This window comes from Mercenaria mercenaria, chromosome 2 (assembly GCF_021730395.1).
Source record: "Mercenaria mercenaria strain notata chromosome 2, MADL_Memer_1, whole genome shotgun sequence".
Taxonomy (NCBI): Eukaryota; Metazoa; Mollusca; class Bivalvia; order Venerida; family Veneridae; genus Mercenaria; species Mercenaria mercenaria.
Genome location: NC_069362.1, coordinates 62,886,237 through 62,911,664, shown reverse-complemented (window position 1 = coordinate 62,911,664; position 25,428 = coordinate 62,886,237). Strand labels below are relative to the sequence as shown.

At 34.2% G+C, this 25,428-nt stretch overlaps 1 protein-coding gene across 5 annotated transcripts in view; it reads right to left on the bottom strand.

Annotated features, from left to right (window-relative positions):
- Positions 1-24,845, bottom strand: part of LOC123564123 (ubiquitin conjugation factor E4 A-like) — a 121,214-nt gene extending 96,369 nt beyond the window's left edge. The window contains exon 1 of one of the 5 annotated variants that reach the window (XM_053536730.1): positions 24,735-24,845. The gene's annotated coding sequence lies outside the window, so the exon portion shown is untranslated. Of the gene's footprint in view, positions 1-7,243; positions 7,474-7,493; positions 7,633-13,027; positions 13,047-24,495 lie in introns of those variants that run through there. The other 4 variants (XM_053536728.1, XM_053536731.1, XM_053536727.1 and 1 more) reach the window with 4 other exon arrangements.
- Between the last annotated feature and the right edge of the window lie 583 nt (positions 24,846-25,428).

Sequence of the window (25,428 nt, the reverse complement as noted above, 5' to 3'; positions counted from 1 at the left end):
TTATTATTTGACCTACTGACCTAGTTTTTTAAGTCACGTGATCCAGTTCCAAACTTGGCCTAGATATTATCAAGGTGAACATTCTGACCAATTTTCATGAAGATCGATTCAAGCGTATGGCCTCTAGCGAGGTCACAAGGTGTTTCTATTTCAAGACCTACTGACCTAGTTTTTGATCGCAGTTGACCCAGTTTCAAACTTGACCTATATGTCATCAAGATAAACATTCAGACCAATTTTCATACAGATCCCATAAAAAGTATGGCCGCTAGAGAGGTCACAACGTTTTTACATTATTTGAGCAACTGACCTACTTTTTGAAGGCACGTGACCCACTTTCGAACTTGACCTCGATATCATCAAGTTGAACATTCTGACCAATCTTTATGGAGATCCATTCACAAGTATGGCCTCTAGAGAGGTCACAAGGTTTTTCTATTTTTAGACCTACTGACATAGTTTTTGACCGCCCATGACCCTGTTTCGAACTTGACCTAGATATCATTAAGATGAACATTCAGACCAACTTTCATACAGATGCCTGAAAAATATGGCCTTTAGAGAGGTCACAAGGTTTTTCTATTATTTGACCTACTGACCTAGTTTTTGACGGCATATGACCCAGTTTCAAATTTGACCTAGATATCATCAAGATGAACATTCTGACCAACTTTCATACAGACCCCTTGAAAAATATGGCCTTTAGAGAGGTCACAAGGTTATCTATTATTTGACCTACTGACCTAGTTTTTGAAGGCACGTGACCAACTTTCAAACTTGACCTCGATATCATCAAGATGAACATTCTGACCAATCTTTATGGAGATCCATTCACAAGTATGGCCTCTAGGGAGGTCACAATGTTTTTCTATTTTTAGACCTACTGACATAGTTTTTGACCGCACATGACCCTGTTTAGAACTTGACCTAGATATCATCAAGTTGAACATTCTGACCAATTTTCATGAAGATCTCATGAAATATATGGCCTCTAGAGAGGTCACAAGGTTTTTCTATTTTTAGACCTACTGACCTAGTTTTTGGCCGCACGTGACCAAGTTTCGAACCTAACCTAGACATCATCAAGATGAACATTCAGACAAAGTTTTATATACATCCTGTGAAAAATATGGCCTTTAGAGAGGTCACAAGGTTTTTCTATTATTTGACCTACTGACCTAGTTTTTGAGGCACGTGACCCAGTTTAGAAACTGACTTAGATTTCATCAAGTTGAACATTCTGACCAAACTTCATGAAGTTCTTTTGAAATATATGGCCTCTAGATAGGTCACAAGGTTTTTCTATTTGTATACCTATTGACTTAGTTTTTGACGGCACGTGACCCGGTTTCGAACTTGCCCTAGATATCATCAAGATGAACATTCTGACCAATTTTCGTGAAGATCTCATGAAATATGTGGCCTCTAGAGAGGTCACAAGGTTTTTCTATTTTTGGACCTACTGACCTAGTTTTTGAAGGCACATGACCCATTTTCGAACTTGACCTAGATATCATTAAGATAAACATTCTGACCAACTTTCATAAAGATCCCGTGAAAAATGTGACCTCTAGAGTGGTCACAAACAAAAGTTTACGGACGCACGGACGACGGACGCTGCGCGATCACAAAAGCTCACCTTGTCACTTTGCGACAGGTGAGCTAATAAGACCCCATTCTTCGAAATATAAATTTAATGGCATATTATTAATGACATTAAATAATCAAAGTACTGAGAGGACTGATGGGGGCAATGCTTTGCAGTTTCAAGACTTGATGTAACCCATTTATGTCAGGGAAGTACATGCAGGCATTATGTAATGCACTTGTATGTGGCAAGAAATGGAGTGATCACAACTTTCAGAGTGCACAGCAATGAAATTTATTAACTTTGTTTTCAATACACTTCTATATTTTGTTCAAAAGGTAAAGATAAAAAATCTAGTCTTGTTCAATTGCAGCTGTTCATTGACAAACAAAAACCTTTCATTACCGGGTTTGATAAAATGAAAAAGATAAAACTATACAATGCATTTCAATTTCTTTAATATTTCTGTTTGCACTTTATGTCCAGACATCATGTGTTCTTGACAGTCTAACAGAAACAGGCAAACCTTGTAACACTTTATGAAAGTTTGGAAAGAATGTCAAAATATTCCAATATGTGAAAGTTTAAAGGAACAGGATTTCCTTGAACTGACACAGAAAAAATCTAGGCTATGTTTTCTAATGTGTACAATACTTATCAATTAAAAAATTCAGGAATGTTTTTTGTTACAAATAAGTATCATTTTAATAAGGAGTCGTCATTAGTTAACACACAAACACCTGTAAAAATATTTTAATAGATCTACTTTTCTTCCATTCCAACTATTGCTAAAATTCAGTTACTGTTTTCTTAAAAACATACATGATATATGATGATATTGTTATTCATATTGTTTGTTATGTTTGTTGATCAAAATAACATTGTCTTTTTCAATTTTAGGTTATTTAATATACACCTGTATTTCAAACTATCAATATCATGATATAAGAAATACATTAAACACTCTGAAAACCGTGTTTCGTCATATCAATAAACCTACCGAATTGGCGTATACAGTTAGGTTCGAGTTAACTAGGATACGAAATGCCCGCGGAAAAAGAACAAGATTTCTGGTGGTTCTGCCTTCGAATATCACCATCAGAATCCATTTGCACCCTCAGATAGATGAAATACATTAAACTGGTAACATAAATGTATATCTGCAGGGATAGTTACCAAGAAAATGGGGCCAAAATATAACTGGCACCTGTGGCAAGTTATCATCGCGGAGTGGTGGAATACCTCCCATAGCAAAAATTACTCGATCTGAAAAATGATGAAGTACGTATATGTACACGCAATTATAACAGTATTTAGCGCACTTTTTACGTTAAACGATAATTTTCCTGCAGATAAATACAAGTTTGATCAGCGTATATGGCGTTTTTTTTTTAAATAAAATCTGGGAATAAATGTTTTCTTCAGTCCTTTTTCAAGGATTTCCCGAACATTATAATTATGTTAAACACATATATACATATTGTTCTGATCTTTAGACTAAAGAATAGGGCACATGTTCAGTTTGGGAAATGCTGTACTTTTCCAGAATAAACGCGTTTCTATTGGCCCTATTGTGAGGTCGGATTTCATGAAAAAGTAAAAAAAAATATCTCTCCTGATTTGCCCGCTCAAAATAAGTAGATAAGAGCGCGGAACATAAGATTGTCTTTTCTATATTTTATAGTGTTTACTTTTTAATTATCAGCGATTTTGCTCGCAACTCGATGAAATTTGTTGATGGTGTACTGACATGGAACACTAGCCCGACTTTTTCCACAGTCTTTAACCATATTCTTCCAAATAATAAAGATAAATAGGCCGAAATGTAAATGGAATTTTTCAAAACCACTTACTTTCGGTTTTGTCGTGGCACCGGCGGTCTCTCTGCATACCAGTTTTTTTTTCTTTATGCACAGGCAGGCTCTCTGCATTACACACAGAGAGGCTCTAGGCTAATGACTATCTGGAAACATTATAGCTTAATTAATTTGGTGTGTTTATCTGACTTTTTATAACTGCCAACCTGTTTATAGCAAAGAATCGCCGGTGCCGACGCAAGAAACCGCCGATAAAGCATATTTCGCACAGAGTCCGCCGATATGGATAAGCACCGTGCAATGGTGTATTAAATTTTAGTAACTATTTGAAATTCAATTCATTTTTATGCAACTTCTGTGGACAAGACATTTTGATTAACGATTGTAGCCGATTTCGAGATCAAAATATATAATTATACATAATAAATAATCACGAATAAGGTCGGTCCGACCAAGTACATAAATATGCCTTTAAGCTTTAAAATGTTCTTAATAGTTGGTGTAAAACAGAAGTAATCTGTTCATAGTTGATTTTACGAATTCGAACAATGAGAGAAAAAATCTACTGACGACTATTAGATGAGATAATAATTACAAAAAATCAAACTGTCAAATTAATTCACTCCCCCCTCCCCCCGAACCAAATAAGTCATAAATTCAAACTGACGAATAAGTAATGAATTTTTCTACCTATTCTATTTCAAGTAAACCACTGTTTTTTTACTTTATTTTTATTATTATCTTTTACATAGTATTCATTTTTATAAATAACATATCTCTTGAAAATATTGTCTTAGACATGCGAAAAGTTTTTCATTTCAGCACTCTATTTTCTGAAATAATATTTTAGAAATAACACTTGCACAGAAAAGATATTTTAACAGATTGCGAATCGGGATCTATTGGATGTTGCCGGATATTTATAGATTCGCCTACTGATAAACGGTACTGATCGCCGCAAACTGATCAAGTTTCTCCATAAAACACATCCACAACAGTGTCGAGGCACGGTGATGAAAAAATCAATAATCTATCGGCTTATCAGTGGCGTTGCAATTCCTTAGTATTTGCTATTTTCACGCAGAATCATGAACACATTTTTTTGAGCGTATTGAATCTAGTTATTGGATTTCAGAATTGGTCACATGATCAAAACAAGTGTCGGTTTCAGAATCGATCACGTGATCAAATCAAGCGTCTATTATTCTTACGCTTAAGAAGATCTACTATAATTTATATTTATAATGCAGTTTAGTTTTCTTCACATACTGTTGTTGATATAAAATCTGTAGATCTATTTAATCATATCTGGATCGAAAATATAGTTGCAAAATGCATTATGAAAGTTATGTTTGATAAATACTTTGGAACTTGTTTTCTGTGTGTTGTCAGTTTGGTCATAAGCTCGACAAGAAAATTGAAAGACGGTTTGTTAAATCTGGGGGCATTGCACCCCAAAAACCGACCCATTGATATCTATATCAGTTCACGAACTCTACTCTCAATATGTTAAATATATAGTTTCAAGTTTATTGGCATTAATATATTATAATATATAAATGATACATGGTATACATAACAATATATTGTAAGATATCAAATACTGACAAGAGATTTCCAAGCTATAATTCTCTATAATATGTGCAATAAAACATTATCAGACTAAAGTAAAATTCAAATGCAATACATTTAAACAGAACCAGGATTTTCGACAGCATTCAGTCCGCTTCTAAATTATAAATCAATGGATTATATATAAATGTTCAAAACAGTTAAACATATACCCGCGATTATAATGACAATAAATAAATTTTCAGTAAAAGGGACGTAAAAAGATGCGAAAGTGTGACTAATTACATTACTGATCGAATTAAATTTCAATGGACCGGAGCTTTGTATGTATGTTTTAACTACGACCGACAATGTCACTGTGACTGCACATGCCACTACAATAAACAAGTATCATTTTACCTTATATAGAAGAAACTTAGTGCTTATGTTTTTTGTCGATTATATTAAAATTTCTCTATACCAAATATATTCCAGATGCATCCACTTTTATTTTTGCTGATCATTTGATGCTTTATAAAAAAATAAAAGGTTACATGAATAAAACGATACATTTACATTTACCGATTTTGTTGATGTTTAAAGAGAATTCCTATAGTTTTTTTTCCTTTCATAGAATTTTTTTTAAATTCACATATATGATAGGAAAATTTATGCTGAAAACAATGAACAAATAAAAATAATAGGTCACCAGGCTTGTTTTTGTGAAAAATTGTTTTGAACACACCCACTGTTGCTGAAACTGCTAGCGATTTTTCAACATTTTCATAATGTTCTGCTTTTTTATAAATACCAACCAAAATATAGATCAAGACAACACAATAAGGTCTTTTTCTTTTTACACATTTTATTATATACTTATTTGATATCATAATCATATTTGTAATACTCTATCCTTACAATAATGGGTACAAATGAAAAAAAATATTGTTTCATATTTACTTTTGTAAACTTTTTTCAGTGAAAAATACCCATAGTGAAGAATATTTTTTTAAATTTTGAAAAAAATTCTTTCATATAATTTTTTCCTGTTTTTCTTGTGTATAGATAATTGTATTGTGAGCATAAAAATGGCTAAAAATATATGGGTCACCAGGCTAAATTTTATGTTAAGACCGCTAGAATACAACACCTGTTCGGACGGAAAATGGCGCGAACCTGGCCAAATTGATTACATGTATGTCTGCTAGAAATTTAAAAAAAAAGTTTTAAAAATTCTTAATTCTTACTATTATTGAATACTAAATAATCTGAAAGGTGATATTGTCTTATCAGTACTAAGTCAATTATCTTACATTATATGAACAACACTGTCTTTGTACCAAAATGCGATGTGAAAACACAACCACAAAAATAGCAAGATACCTGTCACGCATGATACTTGTCAATACAACATAAACCAGTATCAACATTTGATTACTGATAAAACTTATCAAAAATGTTATTTCATTCAAGATTCCTCATATTTAAGACTGTCTGTAACGTGTTTCAACAAATGTTGACTTCAGTTCAGTTTTCCATAGAAAGTGTCGGCTGCGTAGAAAGATGCGCATAAAAAACTGTCGGAATTCCCTTTAAGTAATTTCTTATTAAAATATTTGTGAGGAATATCGAACGTGTACTGTTAGTATTATGAAAGAAAATGCCAAAAATGAAAATGTTGAGGGACATTAGAATTTTTAATTAGTATATAGAAATAATGCGCACAATATCTTGATGGTACTTATGTGTGTTATACCATTTCAATGTTCTATTTCTCTTTGGTTAAATCTTACTGATATAGGAGAGATCGCCGTTACGTCACGGGCAAAACAAATGTTTTTACATTGTTTGTGTATGGGATCGGAATGTTTAATAACTTTTTCGCTCATTTATGGATTTTAAAAATTCAAAAAGTTTTGAAATGCTTACGATTTTCATATTTTCTAATTCAAATATCTTTAAATGACATATGATTTTAATAGCGGCGTGGCGATTCTCCAAACTTTTAGAAAAAACACTGTAAGTTAAGTGTTCAAAATTAATCCATATTATTTCGAAATAATGATCAAAAGTAATCAATAAATTGCTTGTTTTATATCCTTTCCATTGATCAAAAAATTATTTATATCATTTGTGTTTTAAGAAAGCTTAAGCCGTTAGAAAAACATCACTGTTTACAAAAAAAAAAAACATGGACGCTCGGCGTCTGCCCACCCGATCTTTGTTTTATCAGTATACAACGGATTTGTATAACAAACACGATCTCTTCTATTAAATTAAATCTTACCTTTATTTAATTTCCGAGTAAACAGAGACAAACAGACAAGCAGACGGACAAATACTTTTATCTATTCATTGTATAAAATAGAACTTGACAACGTCTTTCCTCTCAAAATAATTGGTTATATACACAGTGGAATTCCTGTGATATAATCCTACAACATAAATACATAGACATTACTATTATCTAAAAGGCACATTGGTAATTAAGCAGTTTTAATTTTCTCAATTATCATAATATTAAAAAATTTCAAAACCTATATCACGATCAATCACAATTTCGTTCGTTCGTTGTTTAAGTTTAATAACGGTCCATCCGCCCTTTCAGACACAATAAAGCAGTAAACAATTTCGTCATTCTATTGCATGTTATTATACCAGGAATAATGTATTACATGTATCTATTTATGTCCCTGGTTATACTAAAAAATTTTGGAGTGACTTGTCGCAGTGATTTTTTTTCCAATAACCTTTCAAATCTATTAATAAAAGCGATAAAAATGGAACAGTCTGGAAAATCCAAATCTAAAAATAAAAGCGACAGGTCATTCCTAATTGCAGTATTTTAATAATTGACCGTACGCCAGAGACTGTAGACACGCCTCCCGATAATCAAGGGACAAAACTCTGTCGAGGTCGGTTATGGGTTGTTATGCAGTAATTCGGTCAAAAATGTGCTTTCGTGGTGTAGTCGAAAGAAGTCCCTAATAAACAGAACCTAATTTTTCCATTTTTCGCGCATTTGCGCGTAAATCGGGGGCCAAATGGGCATTATTGCACTCGTGGAATGAATTTTACATAAAATAGGACACTTTTCATGCTAATATTCGCATGTTTTCGAGTTGTTTACTTGAAAACGAAAGTAGGGTGTTTATTCTGCGGACCGCTTTCTGAAATGCGGCAGTATGAGTGTACCTGACTTCAGTTGACTTGCATTTCACTGCATACTATTCAACACCCCTTTTTCTTTTCGTTTTCTTGAAGCAAATGTATGGATATGTTGTGGAAACTAGGTCTACGACGGAGTGAAAATCTAAAAACTGTAACAAAATTGTTCTGAAGTAGCTGAATTTTATTTGAAACAAAGACTGAACAATTTCTTTTATTGGTATATAGCCTATAAGAGCTGAAATAAGACTTTTCTCGAAACACATCACAATTAGTCTTAATAGTCATAAATTGATTGTATATGTTATAAAATGATGTTTTCAATGCAAAATAATCATTAAATTTGAAAAATTTTGAATTTTGACCATATTTTGAGTAGATGCGCCTATTTCTGCAGCAATTTCTGCAATAGAAAGGCCAATATTTTGTCTCCAGAATGTGTGAAAATGCACAAAATGCCTCCATTTGAGTCATATTCATGACGGAATGATCAAAGTGAAAAATAATGCATACAGGTGAAACTTTTACCAAAATTTACAATGAAACGACCATAGAGCCTAAATTTAGCCCAGAAAATGGGTAGGGGGTGGCCTCACTTAAATGTCTATATTTCTCTAAAATCTCGAATTTTCACAATGAAACTAGTTAACATGTTCGATATTACATCTTCCTTGAAAATAGGGATGAAAATGTTATGAAATTTGATAAAAGATATTTCTTATAGGTTATAATGCAGTAATTCTGTCAAAAATGTGCTTCCTTGGTGTAGTCGAAAGAAGTCCCTAATAAATAGAACCTAATTTTTCCATTTTTCGCGCATTTGCGCGTAAATCGGGGACCAAATGGGCATTATTTCACTAGTGGAATGAATTTTACATAAAATAGGACACTTTTCATGCTATAATTCGCATGTTTTCGATTTGTTTACTTGAAAACGAAAGTAAGGTGTTTACTCTGCGGACCGCTTTCTGAAATGCGGCAATATGAGCGTACCTGACTTCAGTTGACTTGCATTTCACTGCATACTATTCAACACCCCTTTTTCTTTTCGTTTTCTTGAAGCAAATGTATGGATATCTTGTGGAAAATAGGTCTACGACGGAGTGAAAATCTAGAAACTGTAACAAATTTGTTCTGAAGTTGCTGAATTTTATATGAAACAAAGGACAATTTCTTTTATTGGTATATACTATATAGCCTTATTAAGGTAGCAGTTGGTAGTTTCCAGCCACAGGTTCGAATTGGCCAGGGTCAAAATCTGTCATTAGAGATAAAACCTTGAAGTGAAGGCTGTTTTGATGTTTGAAATATTTGTTGATGTGAGTTTGTGATTAACAAGTTTAAGAATGGTATGTTGCAGAAATTCTGGCAGATGCGAATGTAAGCTTGATGGCAATACTTTCATATAACTGCTTGAAATGCGTATATACCACTATCAGCATTCAGCTTCTCGTGAACTGTCAAATGTCATATAGGCCTCATACAGTTGAAAATAGTGAAAAAAGTAATCGGTTGACAGGTATTTTTGTCCAGCTCTGCAAGTAATACTTGAAACTGAGTACAGAATGGAAGTTGCCATTTGACTCTATCATTTCCCCTAACATTTTAAGGCCAGTTGGAGATATGGCTAATTTGGGCTGAAATGTCATGTATTTTCGCGGGCTGAAATTATCTTTCAGGTGGCTTGTGGATTTAAAAATCTATGCTTTGTATGAAGTTTACTATGTATTTTATTTTTTCTTCAAGTAAGATGTAAACAGGTATCTTTTTATTTTCAGGTCTGCATCTCGTAAGATATCAGAAGCCGTCTGACACATCGCTCGGAAGTCCGAAATACTAGAAAAATCAAAGCGCTCAAAGCGCTGATGGTGGCTGCTAATCAATGTGTAAAATATTACAAAGAAAAGAATTGTTAATTTAAACCATAAGAACCTTCTTGTTTTGCAAAATATTCGGCTTTGGTTTCAAAATTAATCCTTTTTCACTGCCAGTCATTGTTTACACACACACTGATTCAGTCTTTAATGAATAGTTTTGTTCCGTTTTCATTATTTGTGACGAAAAATACAACATAAATTACATCGACCATGTTTCACTATAAATAGATAATATAAGCTTTTTCTCCAAATCATTCAGCTATTAAGATTTCTTTCTAAAGCTTTTGGACAGTGACTGTCATGAATTATTATACACACTGAATTAGTCCTTGTCAGACAGCTGTGGTTTTCACGAGACTTTTGTGAAAGAAAACAACACAAACATGCACCACAAATGTACCTCAGAATGTCAGTTCTGTAGCCAGTGTATTTTAGAGGTGCATTAATTATCACTCCATCTGTTATACTCAAAAGTTCGCTAGACGTAACAGCAGGCATCGCAAAAATGCTGGACATGTCAGACAAACTTACAATTTTAGTCAGACTGAGAAAAAAATCGGCGAAAAATATGTAACTAGCGAAACGAGACCGTTTTAATTTTTATACATATATTTGTATCAACCCAGATATATTGAAACGCACCATGAGAAAATCAAGATAGTGCGTTTGCGCCCAGCATAGATCAGACCAGTCTGTGCATCCGCGCAGTCTGGTCAGAATCCATGCTGTTAGCTTTCAAAGCCTATTGCAACTAGAGAAACCGTTAGCAAACAGCAAGGATCCTGACCAGAGTGTGTGGATCCGCAGTTTGATCTGGGTCCATGCTGGCCACAAATGTACTATGTTGTTTTTCTGATGGTGCGACTCAAATGAATTTAGCTGAAGTGAGAAGAATCTGTCTTGAAACAATTTAATTTTACCGTTGGTCAAATCTGTTATCCAACGACTTACTACAGTCTGACAGATTGCCGTTTCAAAAAGGCGAGCATTAATATCATCGCTGAGCTTACAAGTTGATGCAATCGTGATACAGTAGCACTACTTAGTCAAAGCGAGCTTGCAACATTTGTCAGCTTGGGCGACCTGTGGGTTTCCACGTTGATAATTCGTGTTTTGTCAGACGAAATTGTACCGAATACATGTCTATCTATGCATACATATAGTCTCTTATATTGTATTTTATATTGCTGAAGGAATATTATTTAGAAAACATACTTGTATTTGATTCTCACGGCAGGTCATTGAATGAATTTAAACTAATGTTCTTTTGTTTTGTTCACCCTCGTATTGCTAAGCATGTTTTAGTATATTTTGTTCTTAATATAACGATGAACTGTACATGTTCAAGTTATATCAATAAATTACTGTCCTGTTCTGTTCATAAATCATCTCACTAAATTTGCGCTAATTAGTGTTAATTGGCAATATCAACGCCTGAGGAAATCCAAATCACTGCTGATTATCGATAAATAGCCTAATTAACGTGTGGTCATATTTTTGCGTGTTTGAAACGAAAACAGACAATGCTGTCGAAAATTCAGTAACGTTCTTAGATCACTAGGGTTGCATTAATATAATATCTTACAGTTTGATAACTATGACGAACATTTAAGTTTATTCTGACTTATCTATAAAGAGTTACAACTTGCTGGAAAAGCTATCGGAGGTACAAACTGCATGGTATTGTCTATGGACCGGAAATGTTTGGAAACTTTTCCGTTTAAATTCCGTTTCTATTTTTAGCCACGGATTATTACTAGCAGAAGTCATCGTTCTTTATCAAATACAGCCTTAAAAATTTCGGGAGTTATACATGTGACACTGCGGTTAGGAAACATGTTTGAACTGTCAGTCTGGATTCCCAGGCTTAGTTTCTACCTTCATCTACGTTATAAGCTACGTGACCTCTAGTACTATGCAATAGCTAATCAATATCATCGCTCTAGTTCAGGTGACATTAGGTCATCGTTTATTCACGTGACCATGAATTTGCATATTTGTATTCATACACGTTGTTGTTTTAACTAATACGTTGACTTCAGTTTGTATTGCTTTACATTAAAAATGGTATTAAGGCATATATTGTAGCATTGCATATTTGCACGTTGTGTAGATAATTGTTTCTCTGGAAAGCCTGGAACTATTTTTGGTTGTGTTGTTAGTATGGTCTTAAAGAACTGACAAGATTTCTCAAACTGAGTATTCTTTTTCACACTGGTGGCAGCAGCCACCAAAAACGGATCTGCTACCTTTATAAAACCCGGCCCGACCCGGACCAGCCCAAACCACGGTAATAGCCGATTCCGATTGTACGGAAACCATCGGAAACTTACGGACAGAAGGCTAATATGATTACAAATGGTTATACCGTCATCTTAATCAAGGCAAATTTATGTTTTTTTATTTCATTATTACAAAAGTACAAGCAAAGTATTTGATATTGATGAAACGTATGTTTGATAAAGTATTGCACTTGACATAAGCAAAGGCCTTAAATAACAAGATATGTTAGGTGTTTGAATCACACTCAATCAAAGAAGTAATACCTTCGGCAGTCGATGGGTCATTTTGTGTACCGGGAAGACATGAGATAGCAGCAGAACTTGACAGGTTAGTTAATGGTACGTCTTTATATTTCACTCCTACCGATGTGACACTATGTTGTGTACTACGGCGAAGGCACCTATACCGTGCACTGGATGTATTTATCAATTTAATAAATATATCTTGCCTTAGGGAACATATGAATATAAACACTCTTATATTAAAGTTGTCAAAAGTTTGCATTGATACGTACACATTTTGCCAAAATACTTGACAAATACTTTTATCTATTCATTGTATAAAATAGAACTTGACAACGTCTTATCATTTCCTGTCAAAATAATTGGTTATATACACAGCGGAATTCCTGGGATATAATTCTACAACATAAAAACATAGGCATTAATATTATCTAAAAGGCACATTGGTAATTAAGCAGTTTTAATTTACTCAATTATCATAATATTAAAAATTATCCAAACCTATATCACGATCAACACAATCCCATTTTCGTCATTCTATTGCATGTTATACCAGGAATAATGTATTACATGTATCTATTTATGTCCCTGGTTATACCAGCGTAGTATTTTTAATAATTGACCGTACGCCAGAGACTGTAGCCACGCCTCCCGATAATCAAGGGACAAAACAAAATAAACAATATGGCGGCCACAGAAATCTTTCTGTCGGACATTCCGGATGATTTCGGAATTAGTTATCTTAATAGCCACGTATCCCTGCGCAGAAAACAAAAAGCCCAAGCTTTTGTAAGCGGATGCTATGTAGAAAAAGTTAAGTTTTATAAAACCAGCGAGAACATTGTCCAAATCGGCGGGGAAGTGTACCCGAGTGTGTAGCTAAAAAATTCAGCTCATAGGTGTTTATATGTTGTTACGGAACTCTGAGCTGAAACGAATCCGAAGCTGAAACCTAACCAGGAATCGTGCCAGAAGTCTGTCACGCTATAATTTCATCAAATGAAATGCAGTGAACTCATCTTTTATTTCAAAATATTTCTAATCCATTTTTCTTTTGATCTGGCATAAAATAATACATGCAACGTAATTTGAACACAAGTTATACACTCAAGTTTCAAATTGGTACCCCTGTCAGCAATATTTTGTCCGCCATTGCAGTTGTCACCTGATCAGGGTACTCTTCATTTTGAAAACCAATAGGCTGTATAGAATCGTTATTTATTGACCTTTTCTGAGAACTTAAACCTTCTAAGGTATGTTTTTTTTTGATGAATTTTATCTAAAATTGTGATGTTTATGATTAAATAAAATTCATAAATAGGTAAACTTTTTATCTTGATTTTCAAAAATAACCACGTGCCATTCGTGCTTTTTAATTCAGTGCCATGTAGGATGTAAAGGAAAATATAAACTAAAGGTTTTTTTTCCTTGTTATTTGTAACACTTCACACCTCTATGTGAAAAATTCAAAGGATCAGTTCAAGAGCATGCAGGTCATTTTGCCAGGTTTAGGAGTCTGATGAAGATTTGACTGTCAGATATGCTATGTAGTATAATCTGCAAACAGTTTGGAGTCAGGAAGACTTATGTAGGAAAGAATGAGACAAGGGTCGAGACCAGAGCCTTGAGGAACCGCAGATTTGGTAAGTCGAATATCTGATATGCAGCAGTAGAGTGCTGTTGGTCAAAACTTACATACTTACACATAGCTAATGTTGACTGTAATAATATATGACACTGGCTTTTAATAAAATAACTTCTGACTGTCACTGTCTCTTCACGTTCAAACTTATTCTGCATTTTTCTGTTAGGAAATCCGCAATGAAATCCATTGGGAACGTTTTCTGGAACATGTACAATGTATTTGTAATAGCTTAAGATCTTCAGCGCTCTCGGTTTATATACTGTATTTGGACGGGAGCGCTGAAGTGTACTCCGTAGGGAAATCATACCAATAATCGTGCCAGAAATCTGACACGCTCGCGTTTGTACATTTTAAAAGAAATCGGCAGCAGCACTTTCTGATCAGTTAATATATAGTAAAATCTACCATTGTGCCAAATTTTACGCATTAAAGCCCATAATTGATGGCAGAACTACCTGACAATTTCGAACTGGTCTGAAACGTTTACTCTACGCCGCCATCTTGCTCCTTTGAAATACGAGACTGACCTTTCACCCGCGCGAACCGCTAACAGAGCGCTTACATGTGCCGCTTCGAGTTTGAAGTTGCATCAGCATCCCGGTGGCAAAAAAAACTTGGGAAAATGGTTATTTTTTATTGAAATTGATTTTAATTATTACTTTCATAGATAAATCCTTAAGAAAACTTGTATGTATAAATCATTTCTTTTGTTTACAAGGTCTACATGTATATTTTAGCGGCTCGCGCGGTTACGTCATGCGAGAATCTCGTTGTAGCTATTCAACAATGGCCGCCGAAATGATGCTGATCTAACAGTGACTTGTAAAAATCAGCGATTTTATTGTAAGATTTGCTTGCAGAATTTGACAAATGGTGTTAACTGATGTAGAAGTGATTATTTTTTCAAGATACCCATACTTCTTCGTTCAAAATTTCAGTTGACTACGTTTGCGACGAAAAGTTGGACAACTTTTTATTTTGGTATGGTTTCATAGTAGGCCTGGTCCAAAACTCTAAAGCCGCAACTATGAAAAAAACAAAATATAAAAAAGCGGCATTTAGAGTTTTGGAAGTCAGGACTATATTTGTAATGATTACACCTCTGATAATGAATTTATGTTGACATTAAAGCATAAAATAGTCTCACTGACATTTTTTGAATGTATATTTTGAGTTTTGTTTCTGCAATTTCGGGTCATCGGCATTCCGCTGTGTTTTGAAACCGGTGTCGGGGTAAATATCTCCTTGCATCTGCTTACATCATATTTCCTAAGATTTAAGTCTCTTGTTTAAAATTATGAGTTATATTCAACCCATTTAAAGTTTCTACATTAATATAAATGTTTATGTCTGCCCAGATTTTTTTGACTTTTTTGGATTTTTTAATGTTTACGTTTTCCTAACAGTAAAATGTAGATACGGGTAAGCGGCTTCAAGGGATGACAACCATAAAATATCAGATCATAAAAAAAGTCAGCTGTGTATTGAAACCGGTGTCTGGGTAGATATCCACTCGCATCTATACACAACATATTTCCGAAGATTTAAAGTCTCTTATTTAAAAATATGCGTTATATTCAACTCATTAAGACGTTTCTACATGAATATTAATGTTTAATCTATTGGAGCAATTTAATGTCACAGGGTGACAAAAATGTGCAGTCAGTCCGCGGCTCAGACCCAGGACCCCTCGCTTACAGGGCGAGTGCTCTACCGACTGAGCTAACCGGCTGCCTGACACATATTCTCCCCTAACGTGACCAAGTCCGCACCATGACATACACCCCCACAAACTGGAAATTCGTCCTCGATTCCGGAGGTATACATAATATTGCAAGTGTTGTAAGACTGACCAAGCAAGCATGCCACGGTCCCATGGTGGGCGCCAAATGTCATAGGGTGAGAAAAATGTGCAGTCAGTCCGGGACTCGAACCCGGGTCCCCTCGCCTACAGGGCGATTGTTCTACCGACCGAGCTAACCGGCTGCCTGACATATCTTCTCCCTAAACATGACCAAGTCCGTACCGTGACATTAAGTTTGACCAGTATTTTATTACTTTTTTGGAAATTATTTAATGTCTTCGTTTTCCTAACAGTAAAATGCTGATCGGGTAAGGCTATGAGGCATAAAATATCAGTTCATAAAATAAGCCACCCCAGTAAACTGAACGAGTAAGACTACATTTTTGCGGTCCTTCAGAAATCCACCGTTATGCCTTAGGACGGACTCCCAGCTGTTCAAGTTTATTATCTATCTATCTATCTATCTATCTATGGATACTGCCAACCCCTCTCGCGAGTGTTATAGGCAGGAAATAAGTGCACGTCGGATTGTTAGTAAATAGGTGAGAGAGAGATAAAACCGGACAGTGAAAGCATGTCAGGATAAGTGAGACTGGAAAAGTGTTTTAGTCATGATTAAATTGTTAATAGTGAGAAAAAAAGTCAAAAGATAAAAAGTAAAAACACCGGGAGCCAGATTAATACTGCATCTTTACAACAGCCCGCCTGAACTGATCAAGGTCGGGCAGGGTGGCAATGTGGCTTGGGAGTTTGTTCCAAAGTACGTACAATGCTGTGAGGAAAGAAGGAGTAGAATCTACTTGTGGTAGTCAGAGGAAACCTGTATAATTGACGTAGAGATAGAGGGTGCATGTGTCTATGTTAACCTGTAAGGAATTTGGACATATGGCGGGAGATTAACTGCAACTAGGTTATGGTATATTTTGTAAAACATGATGAGCCGGCAGCCTAGTCTGCGATGTTCATGGGAACGCCAGCCTAGGTCTTCCTGTATGGCTTGCTAAAATCTATAACAATTACATATGTTTGTTTACCACTTTCAAAGGTGTCAAAAACATGATCTTGTGCAACAAGTTGTGTGAATTTCACATCGAATGCAAAACATTTCGAACCCAAGACACTTCGACCCCAGAATTGAATTTCCTTGGACGTTTCGACCCCAAAGACATTTCAACCCCAAGACATTTCGACCCCTCGAAAATAGTTTTATGTTTTGATCCAATATTACTTTGACTTAGTTTCTGAGCGCAATTATGACTTTAAAAACACAATTTAGGGCATCTTTTTGATCAGGTGTATGATTAGGAGATCTTTTTAGGAAATAATACTGTTACTGAGTTAGACCATTTAGTATTAATTCCTGTATGTATATAAAATGATGTAAGAATACATTGTGCGTGTGTGTGTAGTTTGTTAGTATTGTACACAATTAAATACTCGTAACTATAAATTTAATCTAAAATATGGTTTGTTCAATTTAACAATCAACAGAAACGTTTACACCTGGTTGATTACGTGTTAGTCGTTTGAAACATAGCATAGTTAATCCTTTAACACCTCATTAATTAATCAATGGCACGCGTGAGCTCTCGTTAATATTGTCTATTGTGTGGTCGTTAAAGACTTAATCTTTGGACATCAAAGTGGTCTCATTAGAACAGGCCGGAAAACGCAGATATACTAATAACTTTACTATTTCATGTTTAACTATCTTCTTACCAAAGTATTAACAAGAGGGTCATGATGACCCTGAATCGCTCACCTGAGTAATATGAGCCACATGTTTCAAATGGCAAACTGATGCTAAAATATTAGAAAGTAGGAAAGTAGGTCAAATTCATGGTCACTGAAAGTCAGTTTTAAGATCGGTATGCAAAACTGTACATGTCATTCAAATTCAAGGCTGTATCTTAAAAAAACAAGAAAGTAGGTCAGTAGGTCAAGGTCACTGTAAGGTGACCCGTAATCACTTGGGTACATCAGGTAAATATAATTAAACAGTCTAGGAAATATGATCTGATAATTTTTGAAGTATTTTTTCCTATATAACTCATATAACAAGTGACCCCCAGGGTGGAACCTCTTTTTACCCCAGGGGCATACTTTGAACAATTCTGTTAGAGGTTCACTAGGCAATGCTACATACCAAATATCAAAAGCCTAGGCCTTTCAGTTTCAGACAAGAAGATTTTCTCCTATATATAAGTCTGTGCAAAACTTGGGACCCCCGGCGCGGGGCCTCTTTTCATCCTAGGGATAAAATTTGAACGCTCCTCATAGAGGACCACAAGGCAAAGCTACATACAAAATATCAAAGGCCTAGGTCTTGTAGTTTCAGAAAAAATGATTTTTAAAGTTTTTTCCTATATAAGTCTATGTAAAACTTGGGACCCCCTGGGCGGGGCCTCTTTTCATCTCAGTAGCAAAATTTGAACAAATTATATAGAGGACCATTAGATGATGTCACATGCCAAATATCAAGGCTCTATGTATTGCAGTTTTGGACAAGAAGATTTTTAAGTTTTTCCTTTCGGTTGTCATGGCAACCAGAGTTCTGCACGGAATGAAATTATTTGAACAGTTTGGAAAGGGGACCACCCAAGGATCATTCCTGTGAAGTTTGGTGCAATTCTGCCTGGTGGGTTTCAAGAAGAAGACTTTTTTAGAAAATGTTGACTGACACCGCACGACGGACGACGGACATTGGCTCAGGTGAGCTAACAAGAGGACCATGATGGTCCTGAATCGCTCACCTCTTCCCACATGACCCAGTTTTGAGTATGACGTCATTTTTTCTATTATTTTACACAGTGACCTAGTTTTTGAGCTCATGTGACCCAGTTTTGAACTTGACCTAGATATTATCAAGATAAAAATTTTGACCAATTTTCATGAAGATCCATTGAAAAATATGGTCTCAAGAGAGGTCACAAAGTTTTCTATTATTTGACCTATTGACCTAGTTTTCGAAGGTACGTGACCCTGTTTTGAACTTTACCTAGATATGATCAAGGTGAACATTCTCACTAACTTTCATGAAGATCTCATGAAAAATATGGCCTCTAGAGAGGTCACAAGGTTTTTCTATTTTTATACCTACTCGCCTAGTTTTTGACGGCACGTGACCCAGTTTCGAAACTGATCTAGAAATCATCAAGGTGAACCTTCAGATCAATTTTCATGAAGATCCATTGGAAAATATGGCCTCTAGAGAGGTCAGAAGATTTTTCTAATTTTAGACCTACTGACCTAGTTTTTGACCGCAGTTGACCCAGTTTCAGAACTGACCTAGATATCATCAAGATGAACATTCAGACCAACAGTCATACAGATCCGATGAAAATTATGGCCTCTAGAGAAGTCACAATGTTTTTTTATTATTTGACCTACTGACGTAGTTTTTTAAGGAATGTGATCCAGTTTCAAACTTGACCTAGATATCATCAAGGTGAACATTCTGACCAATTTTCATGAAGATCCATTTAAGGGTATGGCCTCTAGAGAGGTCACAAGGTTTTTATATTTCAAGACCTACTGACCTAGTTTTTGATCGCAGTTGACCCATTTTCAAACTTGTCCAATATATCATCAAGGTAAATATTTAGACCAACTTTCATACAGATCCATTGAAAAATCTGGCCTCTAGAGAGGTCACAACGTTTTTCTATTTTTATACCTACTGGCCTAGTTTTTGACATGACCCAGTTTCGAAACTGACCTAGATATCATCAAGGTGAACATTCAGATCAATTTTCATGAAGATCCATTGAAAAATATGGCCTCTAGAGAGGTCAAAAGATTTTTCTAATTTTAGAGTTTCTGACCTAGTTTTTGACCACAGTTGACCCAGTTTCAATCCTGACCTAGATATCATCAAGATGAACATTCAGACCAATTTTCATACAGATCCCATGAAAATTATGGCCTCTAGAGAAGTCACAAGGTTTTTCTATATTATTTGATCTACTGACTTAGCTTTTTAAGGCACGTGACCCAGTTTCAAACATGACCTAGATATCATCAAGGTTAACATTCTGACCAATTTTCATGAAGATCCATTTAAGGGTATGACCTCTAGAGAGGTCACTAGGTTTTTCTATTTCAAGACCTACTGACCTAGTTTTTGATTGCAGTTGACCCAGTTTCAAACTTGTCCTATACAGCAACAAGATAAACATTCAGACCAACTTTCATACAGATCCCATGAAAAATATGGCCTCTAGAGAGGTCACAACGTTTTTACATTATTTGACCTACTGACCTACTTTTTGAAGGCACGTGACCCACTTGCAAACTTGACCTAGATATCATCAAGAAGAACATTCTGACCAATTTTTATGGAGATCCGTTCACAAGTATGGCCCCTAGAGAGGTCACAATGTTTTTCTATTTTTAGACCTACTGACCTAGTTTTTCATCGCACGTGATCCAGTTTCGAAAAAGACCTAAAAATCACCAAGATGAACATTCAGACCAATTTTCATACAGATCCCACGAAAAATATGGCCTTTAGAGAGGTCACAAGGTTTTTCTATTATTTGACCTACTGACCTAGTTTTTGACGGCACATGACCCAGTTTCAAAACTGACCTAGATATCATCAAGATGAACGTTCTGACCAATCTTCATGAAGATCTTATGAAATATATGGCCTCTAGAGAGGTCACAAGATTTTTCTATTTTTAGACCTACTGACCTAGTTTTTGATGGCACGTGACCCAGTTTCGATCTTGCCCTAGATATCATCAAGTTGAACATTCTGACCAATTTTCATGAAGATCTCATGAAATATATGGCCTCTAGAGTGGTCACAATGTTTTTCTATTTTTAGACCTATTGACCTAGTTTTTGAAGGCACATGACCCAGTTTCGAACTTGACCTAGATTTCATCAAGATGAACATTCAGACCAACTTTCATAAAGATTCCTTGAAAAATGTGACCTCTAGAGTGGTCACAAGCAAAAGTTTTCGGACGCACGCACGCACGCACGGACGACGGACGCAGACGCCGCGCTATCACAAAAGCTCACCTTGTCACTTTGTGACAGGTGAACTAATAAAAACCCATTCTTCGAAATATAAATTTAATGACATGACATTCAATAAAAACCGATCCATTGATATCTATATCAGTTCACGAACTCTACTCTCAATATGTTAAATATATAGTTTCAAGTTTATTGGCATTAATATATTATAATATATAAATGATACATGGTATACATAACAATATATTGTAAGATATCAAATACTGACAAGAGATTTCCAAACTATAATTCTCTATAATATGTGCAATAAAACATTATCAGACTAAAGTAAAATTCAAATGCAATACATTTAATCAGAACCAGGATTTTCGACAGCATTCAGTCCGCTTCTAAATTATAAATCAATGGATTATATATAAATGTTCAAAACAATTTAACATATACCCGCGATTATAATGACAAAAAATAAATTATCAGTAAAAGGGACGTAAAAAGGTGCGAAAGCGTGATCTAATTACATTACTGATTAAATTAAATTTCAATGGACCGGAGCTTTGTATATATATTTCTTTTTATTTTATTTGAGTCTCATCCATTTTATACATATATACAAACAATAAAATTCATATATATCATCAGTAAATGGCCATTCTATATAGAATTACAAGAGACTATCTAAAAAACAAAAGCTGTCCATAAGACAGCGCGCTCGACTTTTTCAGTGCTTGACTCTGAATGAGAGCTTTGCCAGTAAAAAAACATTCCAAGTTAAAAAGGGACAGAACTCTAATCAGAGTTATGGAAATTGTGTCTCCTGGTGTAGACCTTGATTGTAAATAACTATTTAGAGTTTCAAGTCAAAAGCTCTAATAGTAACAAAGATATTGACCTTTAACAAAAAATTCTAAGTTAAAAAGGGGCATAAGAGATATGGGTATTGTTTCTTCTGGTGTAGACTTTAATGGTAAGTAAGTATTTTAAATTTCAAGCCAAAAGCTTTGATAGTAACAGAGATATTTGACTTTATCAAAATCTTTAACAAAAATACTATGTTAAAAAGGGGCATATTTATGTCAAAATTCAAATCAGAGTAATGGGGATTGTTTCTCCAGGTATGGTAAATAAATATTTTAAGTTTCAAGTCAATTGTCTTGATAGTAACAGAGATATTTGACTTGACTTTATCAAAAACTTTAACCAAAATTTCTAAGTTAAAAAAGAGGCATAATTCCATCAAAATTTAAAGCAGAGTAATGGGAATTGTTTCTCATGGTGTAGACTTTGATAGTAAATAACTATTTTTAGTTTCAAGTCAATAGCATTTATAGTAAGAAAGATATTTGACTTTATCAAAAAACTTTAAGTTTGAAAGTTTAACCAACGGCGACGCCGACGCCGGAGCGAGTGCAATAGCTCTACTTTATTCTTCGAAAAGTCGAGCTAAAAAGTACATTACACTATTAAAATCACAGTAAAGCTATTTCAAGTGTGTTCTGCTGTATTTTGTGTTGTGTTCATTCCAAGTGGTGTGTGTGTTTGTGTGTGTGTGCGTGTGTGTACTTAAGTTGTATGTATGTATGTACTGTGTTGTATTTGTGTTGTGTTGTACATGCATGTATGTGTGTGTGCGAGCCTGTGTTTGTAAAGTATTACCTCTGACATCAACTAAGGTACTTCCTATGCAAAACTAGTATTTATATCAATACAGAATTACAGGAGACTAACTATTATCACAGTTAATTTGTACACATACATCTTTTTACATGAACCATATTTATATGATAAAAACTGAGGAGCAGTCGCTAATTGAAAATTAAAAAGTCTTAAAACCAAAAAAACGGTATTAAGAATCTGACCACTGATATGGGCACTACTGCGCAATTAAGAAATGGTTTGAAAAATCAGATATCACCCTGGATCAGATAAAATATATGTTTTAACTACGACCGACAATGTCATTGTGACTGCACATGCTACTACAATAAACAAGTATCTTTTTATCTTTTACAGAAGAAAATTAGTGCTTATGTTTTTTGTCGATTATATTAAAATTTCTCTATACCAAATATATTCCAGATGCATCCACTTTTATTTTTGCTGATCATTTGATGCTTTATAAAAAAATAAAAGGTTACATGAATAAAACGATACATTTACATTTACCGATTTTGTTGATGTTTAAAGAGAATTCCTATAGTTTTTTTCCTTTCATAGATTTTTTTTAAATTCACATATATGATAGGAAAATTTATGCTGAAAACAATGAACAAATAAAAATAATAGGTCACCAGGCTTGTTTTTGTGAAAAAATGTTTTGAACACACCCACTGTTGCTGAAATTGCTAGCGATTTTTCAACATTTTCATAATTTTCTGCTTTTTTATAAATACCAACCAAAATATACATCAAGACAGCACAATAAGGTCTTTTTCTTTTTACAGATTTTCTTATATACTTATTTGATATCATAGTCATATTTGTAATATACTCTATCCTTACAATAATGGGTACAAATGAAAAAAAAATATTGTTTCATATTTACTTTTGTAAACTTTTTTTCAGTGAAAAATACCCATAGTGAAGAATATTTTTTTTTTAATTTTGAAAAAATTCATTCATAGAATTTTTTCCTGTTTTTCTTGTGTATAGATAATTGTATTGTGAGCATAAAAATGGCTAAAATATATGGGTCACCAGGCTAAATTTTATGTTAAGACCGCTAGAATACAATACCTGTTCGGACGGAAAATGGCGCGAACCTGGCCAAATTGATTACATGTATGTTTGCTAGAAATTAAAAAAAAGTTTTAAAAATTCTTAATTCTTTCTATTATTGAATACTAAATAATCTGAAAGGTGATATTGTCTTATCAGTACTAAGTCAATTATCTTACATTATATGAATGAGGGACATTAGAATTTTTAATTAGTATATAGAAATAATGCGCACAATATCTTGATGGTAATTATGTGTGTTATACCATTTCAATGTTATATTTCTCTTTGGTTAAATCTTACTGATATAGGAGAGATCGCCGTTACGTCACGGGCAAAACAAATGTTTTTACATCGTTTGTGTATGGGATCGGAATTTTTAATAACTTTTTCGCTCATTTATGGATTTTAAAAATTCAAAAAGTTTTGAAATGCTTACGATTTTCATATTTTCTAATTCAAATATCTTTTTAAAATGAAACACCGTTTTAAATGACATATGATTTTAATAGCGGCGTGGCGATTCTCCAAACTTTTAGAAAAAACACTGTAAGTTAAGCGTTCAAAATTAATCCATATTATTTCGAAATAATGATTAAAAGTAATCAATAAATTGCTTGTTTTATATCCTTTCCATTGATCAAAAAATTATTTATATCATTTGTGTTTTAAGAAAGTTTAAGCCGTTAGAAAAACATCACTGTTGATAAAAAAAAAAACATGGACGCTCGGCGTATGCCCACCCGATCTTTGTTTTATCAGTATACAACGGATTTGTATAACAAACACGATCTCTTCTATTAAATTAAATCTTACCTTTATTTAATTTCCGACAAATAGACAAGCAGACGGACAAATACTTTTATCTATTCATTGTATAAAATAGAACTTGACAACGTCTTTCCTCTCAAAATAATTGGTTATATACACAGTGGAATTCCTGTGATATAATCCTACAACGTAATTACATAGGCATTACTATTATCTAAAAGGCACATTGGTAATTAAGCAGTTTTAATTTATTCAATTATCATAATATTAAAAATGTTCAAAACCTATATCACAACACAATCACAATTTCGTTCGTTCGTTGTTTAAGTTTAATAACGGTCCAATCCGCCCTTTCCGACACAATGAAGCATAGAAATGTCACGTACACAATTTCGTCATTCTATTGCATGTTTATATACCAGGAATAATGTATTACAGGTATCTATTTATGTCCCTGATTATACTAAAAATTTTGGGAGAGTGCCCTGTCACAGTGGTTTTTTACAGTAACCTTTCAAATCTATTAATAAAAACGACAAAAATGGAACAGCTGGAAAATCCAAATCTAAAAATAAAAGCGACAGGTCATTCCTAATTGCTAATACGTAGTATTTTTAATAATTGACCGTACGCCAGAGACTGTAGCCACGCCTCCCGATAATCAAGGGACAAAACTCTGTCGAGGTCGGTTATTAATTAAGAAATATCTTTTATCAAATTTCATAACATTTTCATCCCTATTTTCAAGAAAGATGTAATACCGAACATGTTAACAAGTTTCATTGTGAAAATTCGAGATTTTAGAGAAATATAGACATTTAAGTGAGGCCAACCCCTACCCATTTTCAGGGCTAAATTTAGGATCTATGGTCGCTTCATTGTAAATTTTGGTAAAAGTTTCACCTTTATGCATTATTTTTCGCTTTGATTCTGAAATATCATTCATTCCGTCATGAATATCACTCAAATGGATGCATT